Source organism: Rhinolophus sinicus, linkage group LG01 (assembly GCF_036562045.2).
Source record: "Rhinolophus sinicus isolate RSC01 linkage group LG01, ASM3656204v1, whole genome shotgun sequence".
Taxonomy (NCBI): domain Eukaryota; kingdom Metazoa; phylum Chordata; class Mammalia; order Chiroptera; family Rhinolophidae; genus Rhinolophus; species Rhinolophus sinicus.
In genome coordinates, this window is record NC_133751.1 from 5,353,543 (window position 1) to 5,366,402 (window position 12,860).

Consider the following 12,860-nt stretch of genomic DNA (forward strand, 5'->3'; position numbering starts at 1 on the left):
ATATAGTCAAAATTTTAAAAAGCTGCAGATGACAACAGGTTGTATTAATATGGCAAAGTATAGTTAATTTGGTGCAAAAATTCTGTGATACCTGAAAGTTGGTGATCTGTTGGTGGTTCTTAATATGTGGAAAGTTTCTGACTATTTTATGAGTTCTACAGTTTTTTTGTTTTGTGGATAAAAATTGATAAGGTAACAAAGTTACGTATTTGCTCAAAATGACACAAACATGCATGTCATCACATCAGTGCTAGCTGACAAGTAGCCCCGTCACCCAGACTTTCCCAGGGATCTTTCCCAAGGTCGGCTGGCTGGTCTCACCAGCTGTACTGGGGCAGAGCATTATCACTTGAATGTGACTTGAACCATGAACTTTAGGAGCCCACACACACTACTTCACAAAACCACAAACTAAAGTGCATTAGTGAAAATAAATTTTAAAATAGCGAAGTTTAGAAATGCTTCTTATCCTTTTTTCATCCTTGTTAGTTACTGACTCATTTATATATTACAGATTGAGACAATTTACCCATTTATGTCTTCAGGATTCAGTTCAGTTACTGTTCCTGGTAGTGGTTGCGGGTGGGGTGGGAGACACTGATTGCTGACTCCTTGAGTAAGCTTGGTTTCCTTCGAATAATCAAGTGCTGAAAGTTTTGTGCATGGCCCATGTGTGAACGTGTCCGGGTGATAGAAATTAAAGTGTTTTCCTCATTGCAAAAAAGCATGCATCCATTTAGAAGTGTGTTTGCAGAGCCCTGAGGTCATATCAGTTGTGAGAATGAAAAGACATAAAAATCTAGATGAATTGAATTTTAAGGCCAAAGTATCCAGACAGATAAGAACAAAACAGTTACCGGTGGTGTCTATCTGCCCTTACTATCTAGTACTCACACTTGACCTTGAAAGCTGAAAGCAATCACTATCCATTTTCCATGAGTCTGCAGGTTGGAGGGGGCCCCTGCTAGTCTGTACCATGAACGGCTGGTCTTGGCTCCGGCATCTACAGTCATGTGTCTGACGTGAGCTGGCTGGGGCCTGGCTGGTGTAGGATGGCCTTGGCTGGCATGACTTGGCTCTTGTTCCCTCAGCAGGGAAACCTGGCGATGTCCTCAGACCTGCTGCGGCATTTCTCATAATGATTGCAGACGAGCAAGGGAGAGAACAGACACTTGCAAGTGCCTTTTCAAGTCTCTGTGGCAGATCTGCTGCAGTCCCAGTGGTCCCGTGCAGAGGCAGTATGTGAAGGTACCACTGAAAGGTTTGGATGGGGGGACATGACAAACTGGGGTCATTAATACAACCCATATGCCTGCGTCTACCTGCCCTCTGACCATAATTCGCATGCCCTCCCACCTGCAAGGTAGGTGCACGCCAGTCCTAGACACACAGTCTCCTCCAGTTATATCATGTTTGAAGGCCAGGGTCTTGTCATCTAGATGCATCTTCGACAGAAACCTACAAAATTAAAAATAGGTGGTCCTCTACATACCAGGTGCACGTGGTGAGATGGACAGGCGTCTGCAACAAATGTTTCATTCAAAAGGTGAAGACTAGGACACGTGAGTGGTCACTGGTCTACCAAGTCTGAAATTCCACTGGGCACGGTGCCAGATGGCCTGACTTGGAGTGAGAAGTGTTCCTTGGCGGGGCCCAGTTTCTGTTCTCTGGCAGAGCCTCTCCAATCTAGTTCTTAGCCCTAAGATGTCCATTTTCATCACATGCCTTGTCTAGTCCCAAATAAATGATCTTTAATAGCAGCTGAGTAGCTTTCTTATGCATAGAAAGATGAGTGTCTGAAGTACAATACCCTTAAAAACATTGTGGGCTTCCTATGTATCTAATAGTCTACATGCTCCCAATATCACACTGTCAAAAACTGAAGGTCTGGGATTTCGCTGACGTGCGAACTTACAGGTAAACCTGCCACAATTTCATGGATCCTGGAATAAGACCTGAGACTCGTGGGTTGGAGACAGGACTATTACAACCTAGCAAGAAGTGTGAGCTCCATGTTTGTGTCAGTTCCACTTGTCCCCCAAGCCCCATAGGGATGATGCAGAACCGTCTAGGTGGGTGCTGTGCACGCAGTGGGTCTGCGTCACAGCTGAGGAACCTCGCACTTAGGGAGTCTGAATCTTTTATAATGGACGAGCAAATCTGTTTTTTTTCTGTAGGAGACATTATCTTACGGACATTAAGCAAATCTGCCCTTAGTTGTAGGAGACACGATCTTCCAAGACTGCTATACAGACAGCCTTGAAAAGACAGCACCTCTGCCCCCTAGTGCAGAAATGGGGGCCTGTGAAGAACAGTGTCCCAGTACTATTCTCCCCTTGTATCTCTACTACACCCACTGGCCACTGGTCAGTCTGACCAGCAGGTTTGTGAACAGCTTGGATGTTGGGATGAACCCCAGGGCTGTGGTCTGAGCAACTAGAAGAATGGAGCTGCCTCAGCTGAGCTGGGGGATACTGCAGGTTAGAGAGAAGCCCAGTGTGCTCTGAGGATAACAGATGCCAACTAGACATTCAGGTGCCGGTGTTGAGTGGGAAGCTGGACATAGCCTGGTGCTTGTGAGGCAGGTCCCGGCTGGCAGCTAAAGATGGGTGTCGTCTGCACAGGGACATTTAGTGTCGTGGGCCTGGGTGACATCACCAGGCAGTGAGTACAGAGAGGACCAAAGGAAGGGCCTAGGCCCTGCCATGTCGGTGGTCAGAGAGATGACAGGAGACCAAGAAGAGCACCCGGTAAGATAGGATGGAACCAGGAGGCCATGGTTTCCTGGATGCTTGTGACGAAAATGCTTGAAGCAGGAAGAATTGCTTATCTGGGCTTCCTGCTGCTGACACATGAAAGAAAGTGAGACCAAGGCTTAATGGTGGATTTAGCAGTGTGTTGGGTAGTTGAATGAGTTACATGTTCCTTACTTTCCACTGATTAAGAGTAACAGGTCAATAAGAGTATAGAATTTGTAATTAATTTGAATGGTGGTGGTTTCTGGAGAAATGTGATCAGCAGAATGAACACAAATGATTACCCACTATTCTGATTTCTCTCTCTCTAATGCTGATGGAGACTCATTTCCGAATTGTATTCCAGTCTTGCAGCCTTAATTTGGGCTGGGGAGAGGGGCAGAAAGAAGGGGGATGTACAAGAAAGAGGAAAAAAAGAACGGACTTCCTGCATTGATGGCTGCCTGGAGTTCTGTGGTTTTAGAGAAGAGGGATGAGCGATTGACATGGATTCCAAATTGGGACTCCGATAAATACAGTGTCAAGAGAAGCGCTGCTAGATTAGGCAAGGTTGGGAGTCTCCAACAACAGGAGGAACTCAGTTTGCAATCCATGCCTTCCAGTTCTGTGCAGCTTCTGAACTTAATCATCTCCTTTAGAATAGCTTGCCATCGGTTATCCAGTCTGTAGTCCACACCCTCACGCAGTCACCAGAGTGATAGTATGGATGGATCTAGAAGGTATTGTGCTGAATGAAGTCAGAGAAAGACAAATGCCATATAATTTCACCATATGTGGAAGCTAAAGAACAAAATCAACGAACAAACAAAACAGAAACAGACTCAGACCGTGTTTCTCCAAAAATAAAACCTAGTTGAACCATCAGCTCTAATGCATCTTTTGGAGCAAAAAATTAATATAAGACCCAGTCTTATTTTAATATAATATAATACTGGGTCTTTAATATAATACCAGGTCTTATATTAATTTTTGCTTCAAAGACTCATTAGAGCTGATGGTCTGGTTAGGTCTTATTTTCGGGGAAACACCGTAGACAGAGAACATTTTGATGGCTGCCAGATGGGAGGGGAGTTGGGAGGATGGGTGAAAAAGGTGAAGGGATTAAGGAGTACAAATTGATAGTTACAAAATAGTCATGGGGATATAAAGCACAGGGAATATAGTCAATGATATGGTAATAACTATGCATAGTGCCAGGTGGGTTCTAGCCTTATTGGGGAGATCACCTCGTAAGTTATAATATATAACTGTCTAATCACTATGTTGTACACCGGAAACTAATATAAAGTAATATTAAATGCCAACTATAATTGAAAAATAATAAATAAATACAGTCACCACAAACATTTTTCAATATGAAAAATAATGCCAGCTCCTATCTGGTGCCCTATTTAGCTAAGAACTATCTGACGCTGCTTGAATAAGCTCCCTTACGACCACAGACGGAAGCCTGTGTCAGCGTTCTCTGCAGAGTATGTTTGCTCTTGGGTGGGCTCCCATGGCAGTGCCACTCTTCATTAGTGCCTCAGGGAGGGAAGGGGGAGCATAGTCACATCGTTTTGGTTCTTGATAGCACGTCTGGTAGAGGCCACCCTGAGTTCCCTGCAAGTCTCGGTGCCGCCTGTGCTTTCGCCACAATAGATCCGCAAGAGAGATGGGAAGGGAACGGGTCCAAGAGGCCAGTTCAGTGTAGCTACTGCTGTGAAATAGTAACTTAGAATGGCAGGAATGGCAGCTTTGCTCATCTAGAAAAAGGACACACAGTGTGGCCTAAACCTCCCTCTCTCTTTTCCATCCTCGTCCGTCGTCATTGCGTTTAGTCCCCTCACCTGAATTCCGTCCTGAGCAGAAGCTACTGCGATTGAGCACAAGGGAAGGGACGAACTTGTTCAGTCCCCGCAGGGGGCTTGACGTGGCTCAGACAGGTTTATATTTGTCATTTTTGAAACAAGCCTGGGAAGAGCCTGCTTTACACACGACACCACCAAGGCCCCTCACGGTTCATCCTGTCTCCCCTCTTTCATACCGACATCCAAGCTGCTGGCAAATCCTGTACAGCAGGTCTGGACCCTGGTACACAGTGGATTCGCACCCAGCCCCACGCTGAGCTGTTCTGCGAGCCTTCCTTGCCCGAGGCGCGGATACGAGGTCCAGGCCTCACGGCCCGAACCACCTGGAAGACTGGAAACCCTGTGGCCACTGGAGACTGGGCTCAGCCTCGTGGGGAGGGAACCGGTCCCGAAGAAGCAGGTTCTGGGCCTCCGCAACTCGAGGACCAGCTGGCGGACCATGGTGCACAGCGACAGCCTCTGTCCTGGCCAGACTGACATTGGGCGAGGCCGCTGTGTTGTCGTGTCTCCAAGCTCTGCCCACGCGTCCCCATCACAGGCTTGTGTGGAAGGTGTGCTCCAGCTCTGGACCTGGCTCCCTGACACATCCCCTTGTCTGAGTTCAAGTCTGTCAGGAGCCTGTTTCCTCCAGCACCAATTTGAGAGCTGTGGGCAGGCGGCGGGCAGAGCCAGGGTCCAGGTCCCAGACTCCAGTCCTGCTGGGAAGGACATCAGAGGTCGTGTGGGCCGTGGCTCAGAAATCCGTCAGGCTGGAAATCTGCAGGTGTTTAGTTAAGGGTAAGATACACCGAAAATTGGAGAACTGGCAGCAGAACTATGCTCTGGATGGCAGAAACGGTGTTTGGAAGGCTGTCTTCCGGGATGTCAGCTCCGACTCAGCCTGGTGAGGCTCTGCCAGGAGCCGGGGGAGTGCCAGGGCGGCCGTCCCAGGGCACATCCACCCGCTGCATTGAGTCAGAACCCAGACAGCGTCGCCCACGAGGCCTGCCAGCCCGTCCAGCCAAGACAAGCCCTGCCTTCAGGCCTGGCGGTCCACGCAGGGTTCTGGGCTCGCCCCAGAAGAGGTTGGGTTTCTCTCTGTGGTTCCAGAATGCCTTCAACTTTAAGAGATACTGGTTCTGGGCAGAGGCCCCAGCTGCCTGGCCTGCGCTGGCCACGAGGTGCAGGCCCATGGTGGGGTCGCTGGGCGCAGCTAGAGTCCCCGAGTTCCGCACAGTGGTCTTGCTCTGTACGCGCTCTAAGCGGTGGGCCTTTGATGTTTATAACAAAACAACCTGCATCTTGGAGGCCATGTGGCAGCCAGACTGCTAAGCGGGCTGATGGTGACTCAGAAATTCCGCTGTGAGTTCTCAAACGGCTCGAGTGCTGGATTTAAAACCACATATTAATAACTTGGCCGCCTGCTCATTCTCTTAATATTAAAATGGGAGGTTGCTCATATATTCATGTCTATACATTGTAAAACCGATATGAAACATGACCGATACCAAAATAGCTCGAAGTGTATTTATTTCAAAGGAAATAGAGTGATTTACTACATCAGAATCCTCCTAGCGGCAGCAAACTTTCAAGGCGCCCTGAGAAAAGGGTAGAAAGCCATGCCATTATTACTGCGAGTTCACAGAAGGGCTTGGACGGTGAAGAGGTGAAGTCCTTTCTACTTAAACACTTTGAAAAGTTATTTACAACCACAAATGCATTTCTGCTTTTTTGACTAATGATCTGCTTAGATTTCTGACTAAACCATCATCCCGTTTCTCTCAGTGAGGTTGTATACTTCCATCAACAAACGTGCTACTTCTGCCGTGTTCTAGAATTCACCAACCTCCATTTAGTCCTGCTGCTGCCGGCAGCTGCCGTGCCGTCTCCACTCCTCTGTCCTCCGGCACTTCTGGAATAGTCTGCGTGGATACACGATGCAGTCCTAACTCTCCTAGCTCATAGGTCCAGCTCCTCCTAAATGCTCAGTCGCCTTGTCTCAGATGAGCCTCGTCGGAGAGCAGTAGGTCTCAGGTAAACAGAAGGCTCACTGTATGGCCACCTTGGTCCTTTCGTCAGCCTGGGTGCCTCCGTTTCCCCCTCTCACTCGCTCTCCCCATGTACCAAAGGACACTTGGCACGTGAGTTGGGACTCCTTCTGTGACTCCAAATACTGGATCCCCATTCAGGCCCCTTTGTGGTCCACATCTAATCTATCTTTCCCACCCTATCCCCTCACTTTCTTCAAGACTCAGGTACGTGCTGCCTTTTCCAAAAGCTGCCCCCCGCCACTCACCTGAAGCCGTCTGTTCTGCCTCTGGATTTCCGCGAGGACACGTAGCAGTACGTGGGACCGCCTGCCTGGCTCCGGATGGAGCGCTCCGTGTAGACAACCCCCCGGAGAAGACCTCTAAGGGTGGGGGTGATGCCCCATCAGGATTTTGGAGAGCTCATGGTCGGGGCCAAAAAAGGCTGTAAAAGTGAGGATAAACAGTCACCCCAGAAGACTGCCAGGCCGTGAACCCCGCAAAGGTAAGAATTCTCTGCAGTAAGAGTTCAGGGCCTAAAGCCAAGAGCCAGCACTGTGTGGGGAGCGGGGGAAAGTCTGGGGGTTCCCAAAATGAAGCAGAATTGTAGCCACCGCAGTTTAGGGTTAGCACAACTTTTTCCATACGCAGGAATTAGAAATATCTGAACACACTGTGTAAGGATGAGGCAAACGGTCACACACATGTATGTATGTGTGTACATACACGTATGTCATAGTGGGTGCAGGTCTCAGTGCAGGTGCCCTGCTTGCTGGGCTGTCCAGGGACAGTGAGGGCTGTTCCAGGGCAGGCCCCTGACACTGCAGGGGCATGTCATCTTTCCCACGTCCGCTTCTTTTAGAGCTCACTTGTAAGCATGTCTGGTACAAATTCTGGGCTTGGGCACTTGGCTGGGCCCTGTCTGGGGGGAGCGCCCTCCGCCCTGCGGTTCTGCTGTTTTGCTGTCTCAGCCTCTGCCCAGCCCTGGCTTTGGAGGTTGGGTGCACACAGGCACCCCAACACATTGATGCTCTTTGTCTCCTCCCTCCCACCTGATACCCTTTAATCTCGTGTCGGGGCAGGAAGCACCAGCTCAGATGGAGCTTGTATTTCTATCTTTCTGTTTAAGCCAAGCCAGAGTTTGACTCCTGTTCTCTGAGCTCTGTGGGGTCATCTACTCCCTGAGGCCCCAGCAGTGGGTGCTGGGCCCGGCAGGGGGTCTGCACTGTAGTGAGACCGCACACAGCTGCGGGCAAACACACCCTGGCAGGATATTTGCTTAGACTTTAATCAGAATCGTTTTTAGGTCCTGGGAATGGGGCAGCTTTTTGCTTTTTAAAAAAATCTTTTGACATTGAACATGAATTACTTTTATAATTAGGAAAAGAAAAAACCCAAACCGATGAATTATAAAAACAATCCGTACTGTTTTTTTTTTTTAAACGAGGCTGGCGTGGATCTCATTCCAGAATGTGGATTCAGGTACGTACACACATCGAATCTGTTGTTTACTCTTCATAGAGACCCAAGTTAAAGCATTAACGCTGAACCTGACCATAGCTCTCCCTCTGACCACCCTTCAGCGTGTACTTACTTCCAAGTGTCCTGGCTGCAGTGATGGCCAAGGTAGACATGGTCTCTGTCCCATGGAGTTTGTGGTCAGTGAGGAGCCGATCTGATGGTCTCCAGGTCTGACCCGCAGAGCTCCCAGTCCTCGGAGGGCAAACGCAGGAGCAGCCCCACGTACAGAGGTCATCATCACAAGGCTAACCTTGGTCCAGCCTGTTTGTGTTACAGCAACAGAAAAGCACAGTCAGTCGTCAGTATTTGCGGGTTCCATATTTGCAAATTCGCCTATTTGCTAAAGTTTATTTGTAAGCTCCAAATCAACACTGTCAGTACTTTTTTGGTCACTCATGTGGACATGTGCCAAGTGGCAAAATATTTGAGTTGCTTGATGCACACGTTTCCATCTGTTTGAATAAGGCAGCCATTTGCCTTTCTCGCCTCATACAACTGAAGGACAGAGATGAGGTCAAATGCCAGTTGATTTGGGTCCCGGTGAAATTCTTCCTGGCTTGCAGGCAGCTGTCTTCTCCGTGTGTCCTCATTGAAGAAAGAGGACGCAAGCTCTGTCCTGTTTCTCCTTATAAGGACACTAATTCCATCAAGAGTTCCACCCTCATGCCCAGTTACACCCCCCGCACCCCTGAAGGCCTCACTTCCAAATACATTCACGTTTGGGGTTAGTGTTTCACCATATGAATTTGGAGGGGCACACACACTCAGTCTGCAGCAAGGAGGGAGAACCATTGGTACAAGAAGATACACGAATGGCCAATAAATGCATGAAAAGATGCTCAGCATCATTGGTCTTTAGGAAATGCAAGTTAAGACCACAAATGAGAAGCTACTGCAAACCTAGAAGAGAGCTAAAATTAACATGAAGTGAGAACCATTTCCAGGTCCTTATCAGTGGAGAAGGAGGAAGAGATGTCTGGGCCGTCAGGACAGGATAATCCTGCACTTGGCACTTGGGCAGAAATGGGACGAAGATGCAGAGAGGGAGACGGGAGGCTGCCGAGGACACACGTTTCCATGGCGTGGAGTCCTTGGGCTGCCACACCAATAACACATTGCAGGATGGTAAATCCCATTATACTTATAACTTCTCTGGGTTAAAAATGGAGGTGTTTTTTTCACATATGGTTTTATTTTTCATTTCCAATTACTGTTTTTCCCCCCTGACTTATGGATGCTTTGGAACTTAAAAGTACCGTTCTTGGGATGTGGCAACCACATTTGCATCTCAGCTGACAACCGCTACCTAAATCCCTCCATCACCAATGAGAGATTTATTTTCCCAAGTCTACAGTCTTAGCTGAGTGAAATATTGAATAGGATTGCCGTTGTTTTGGGGGGGCTCTTCCTTCCTCCTGGAGTCCACTGCAACACGTCTGGGCTGGAGTGCAGTCTCATTGCTGACCTCCTGCCACTATGCTGGCAGGCACTGAGGACAGTAGCTGGTGGCCCAAAGCCTTGCCCCTTTTCTGCTGTTATGGACTGAATTGTATCCCCCCAAATTCATACATTGAAGCCCTCACTCCCAATGTGACTGTGTTTGGAGACTGGGCTTTTAAGGATAAGCAAGGTTAGAGGACGCCATAAGGGAGGGTCCATCAGCCATTAGGACTGAGGTCCTGATGAGGCCATGTGCAAAGAGAAAAGTCCCTGTGAGGGCGCAGAGAGAGGCTGACTCCAAGCCAAGGAGAGAGGTCTCACCAGAAGCCCATCCTACTTACACCTTGATCTGGGACTTCTAGCCTCCAGACTGTGAGAAAATAAATGTCTGTTGATTAAGCCGCCCAGACTGTGGCATCTTGTTATGGAAGCCCAGGTTGACTAATACACCTGGTAGTGAAGCAGGGAGCAAGGCCACTTTGCTCTCGTGACCTGGAACAGGCCTCGTGGGCTGCCTCCTCAACCTCTCCTCAGCCCTTCCCCTTTCCCAGCTATGGGGTTGGGTGGGGTCCCTCCTGGTCAGTGGGGGTCCATGTGCAGGTTGAATTCTTTGGGCAATGGTGATTAATTCAGGGGTGAGCATATTCTCTAAGTTGATTCTAAAATTTCTATGGAGAAGCAAAGAATAGCCAAAACAATTGTGAAAGGGAAGAACGAAGTTGGAGGACTTTAATACCTTATTTCAAGATTTACTGTAAGCCTTTGGTAACTAAAAAAGCACGGGATCAGCATAAGGATAAATGTATAGATCAAAGAAACAGAAGAGAAAGTCTGGAACTAGCTACACACATGTATGGTCAATTGATTTTTGGCAGAGGTACCAAGGCAATTTTTTTTAAAAATAACAACTTTATTGACATGTAATTCATGTACCATGAAGTTCACCAAGGTAATTCAATGAATTATATGAAAGACTCTTAGAACTCAATAATAGTAACAAAAAACCTCAATAAAAATGGACAAATGTTTTAAAGAGATGCTTCACAAAAGAAGATACATGAATGGCAAGGCATGAAAAAATGCTCAGCATCATTGATCTTTAGGAAATGCAAGTTAAGACCACAAATGAGAAGCTACTGCAAACCTAGAAGAGAGCTAAAATTAACATGAGTTAAAATACCACATGGTGGAAGAACACGGAGCTAGTGGAACCCTCAAACACTGCTGGTGGCGACGTAAAATGCTTGGGAAAACACTTGAAGTTTCTCATGTAGTTAAAGGTAAATGTAGCATAAGCATTAAACTTACCATATGACCCCACAATTTCACTCCTAGGTATCTATCCAAGAGAAGTGAAAACATACGTCCACTCAAAGACTTGAATATAAATGTTCCAAGCAACATTATTCATAATAGCCAAAAAGTAGAAACAACCCAAGTGTCCATTAACAGATGCTTGAACAAACAAAAGTATTACCTGTCCACACAATGGAATACTACTCAGCAATAGAAAGAGGCCACATTCTTGATAAGTGAAACCTCCTGGATGAATCTAAAAAGTATTTTGCTGAGTGAAAGAAGCCAGACATAAAAGGTCACACACTATGGATCCATTTTTATTAAATTCAAGAAAAGACCAAACCATAAAGGCGGAAAGCAGACCAATAGCTGCCGGAGGTTGGGTAGGAGTCTGGACTGAATGCAAAGGGGCATGAAGAGAATGTTTGGGGTAATGGAAGAGTTCTACAACTTAGTCATGTTGGTTAGTTTTATGACAGTGGACTATAATACACAATTATCAAAACTCATTGAACTATATACTTATAGTGGGTAAATTTTTTTCTAGTGTATAAATTACTCATGTGCCTCAATAAAGCTGTTAAAAAAAATCTAACCTGGCATACTATGGTCTAGGTAATAGATGCTGTCTACTTCTCTCACCATCTTACTTCAGAGCCTTGACAGGACAAGTTTATGTCTTTCTCTTGTTGCCGTCTTGTGTGGGTTGGGTTTGGGGGAGGGAATATTCTGCTCCACGTGGTCATTCAGGGACCAGGCTCCTTCCACATTTTAGCTCCTCCTTCCTCTAGATCCTTAGAGTCCTTGCCTTCCAGAATCCTGGAAGATGGAGGAAGAGTAAACTTGGGAGGATTGCACAGGAGATTTTTATGGATTTTGTTAGATTTTGCTATTCAACAAACCACTGTGAACTTAGTGGTTTAAAACGATAAGCACTTAATTGTTTTTCACGGTTTTGTGGACTTGCTGACTGTTTGTCTGGGTCTGGGTTGGCTCAGCCGGGCCTCTTGCCTTGTGGTCTCATCCTCCAGAAGGCTAGCCTGGGCTTGTTCATTTGGTGGAGAAGGGTTCCCCGCAATGAGAGATGGCAAGCCCAAAGTGCAAGCACTTCTTCACATTTCTGCTTCTGACACATTTACTATTGTCTGTTGGCCAAAATAAATCACTCGGCCGAACCAGGAATTTGGGATGACACTACCCAAGGCAAAGAAACAGGGAAGCCATCTGCAAACAACCTACTGCATGACCCAGGCCTGGTGGCCTCAATTCCGCCATCATTCCATTGGGCGGACCTAGACGTACCCCTCCTCCCCCGGGAGGATGGGAAATGACAGTCGCTCTGTCCAGGAGAAGACGGGCGTTGATGCACTTGCCACCGCAGATGGTGAATCTGAATAGCTCTGTGTTTCCTGCCACACCCCCGCAGTGGGATGTAAGGTGACTGTTCAACCTCAGGTGCCCCCTAGGGTTCTGAAAACCTTACATCTGATTGCTTATTGTCCTGGCCAACCAGCAACATGAACAGGCGCCTCTTCCCGCACGGCAAAAGCAGTGGGGCTGACTCTCACTTTTCTCCTGGTTGGGGGACTCTCTCCAGGTGCTGTTCTGGGTGCTTGAGGGGACCCCGCAGGCAGAGTTGGGCTCCCCCTGTGGCGTCTGCTACAACATATGATTCTTGGCATCTGCACGACTGTCTGTGCCCCCTCTCAGCACTCCATCTGATTGTATAGCAACATTCTGGATCTTTCTCTGGTGCGTCTGAAGTTTCTTTTCTGCAACTTTTAGTGCTGGGTACTAAAATGCAAGCATTTTATAAGGAAACGTAACCAAAGGGAATCAGTGCTCAGGGCCACGCTTGTTTCTATAGATGTTACGTGACAAAGATAACGGGTGGTCCCAGGGCACTTTGATATGCCCATTCCTTCCCCTACGGGAGGACGAATCCATCCAGGACTCTGTGCAGGCCGCCGCCAGCACCCACAGCACTT

At 47.6% G+C, this 12,860-nt stretch overlaps 1 long non-coding RNA gene across 2 annotated transcripts in view; it reads left to right on the forward strand.

The window, feature by feature from the left end:
- The first annotated feature begins 515 nt into the window (after positions 1-515).
- Positions 516-12,860, forward strand: part of LOC141570064 (uncharacterized) — a 29,624-nt gene continuing 17,279 nt past the window's right edge. Inside the window, exons 1-3 of one of the 2 annotated variants that reach the window (XR_012493866.1) lie at positions 516-7,117; positions 8,060-8,094; positions 8,196-11,456. This is a non-coding gene — a long non-coding RNA (uncharacterized LOC141570064). Of the gene's footprint in view, positions 7,118-8,059; positions 8,095-8,195; positions 11,457-12,860 lie in introns of those variants that run through there. The other variant, XR_012493868.1, reaches the window with a different exon arrangement.